Genomic DNA, 1,169 nt, shown 5'->3' with positions numbered 1-1,169 from the left:
TGATTATGGTTTAATAAAATGGTATAAAAATAAATAAATATATTATTTTATTATTATTATTATAATAAAAAAGATGTTTTTAATGTTATTATTAATGTATGGTTGGAGTTGATTTTTTTAGCGTTCAATAGACTCATTACTATTTTTAGTGATTTTAGTGTTTTATTTTTAATAGCTGGGTTGAAGATAGTGTTATAGGAGTTTTTATAAGAACTTGTTTTTCATATTTTTCATGTCATATCATTTGTAACTCATCCAATTAGTTAATAACTCAAATAAAAATTGATACACACACAAAAAAAAAACGGAATTAAATAAAAGTTGTAACAAAAAAAAAAGATGTATAAATTGTTATGATATTGTAATTTTAGTGTATTCATATAACAAATGTATATTTAAAATACAAAAAATGGTTGTTAAAATTATACAAATATATGTCAATTTTAACTTAAGAATACACAGCACTATTTAAAAATAAATTAAAAAACTAAATAATTATCTATAAAAATTTAAACATAATAATATGATAATAAAAATAGAAAATGGTAGAGGAAATGAAAAATGTAATAAGAAAAAATAATGATGATAAAAAAATGAAAAAGGAAAGAAAATATTAATAATATAACATACTTTTAGTAAGTATTAATAAAGAAGTATTCATGTAGCCCCCTTAAATAATATTTCATTCATCCCAAGAAGATGCATAACTTAATAAATCTTTTTGACTTTTGATCATACCTACCTACATTAATTTTTATTATTTATTTTCAAATTTAAATTCACAAATTATTATATATATATATATATATCTATACTATATTATAAAGCATTTGACTAAAACTCTTAAAAACTCTTAAACTCTTAAACCCGTTCATCCCTATCCGATTTCATCCCATATCTGAATTCGTGTAACTAACTGCAAATAAACACAATCAAATACATGATAAACATCTCATTTTAAATATAAAAAATCTAAAATATAATTAGGATAATCATTAAGTTCTAACAGAATAATTAATTATTATTTTTATAAAATATTATATTATTAAACCAAAAATAAATTATTTCATTATTAAACTTAAATTAAATTATAATAAAAAAATAAATTAAAAAAATTACATAAAAAATGAAAACTTTTAAATAGTTGATTTGACATTAACATTGATATA

Source organism: Cynara cardunculus, assembly GCF_001531365.2.
Source record: "Cynara cardunculus var. scolymus isolate 2C chromosome LG 17, CcrdV1, whole genome shotgun sequence".
NCBI lineage: Eukaryota > Viridiplantae > Streptophyta > Magnoliopsida > Asterales > Asteraceae > Cynara > Cynara cardunculus.
The sequence above is the reverse complement of the archived record's forward strand: the minus strand, read 5'-3'. Positions refer to the sequence as shown.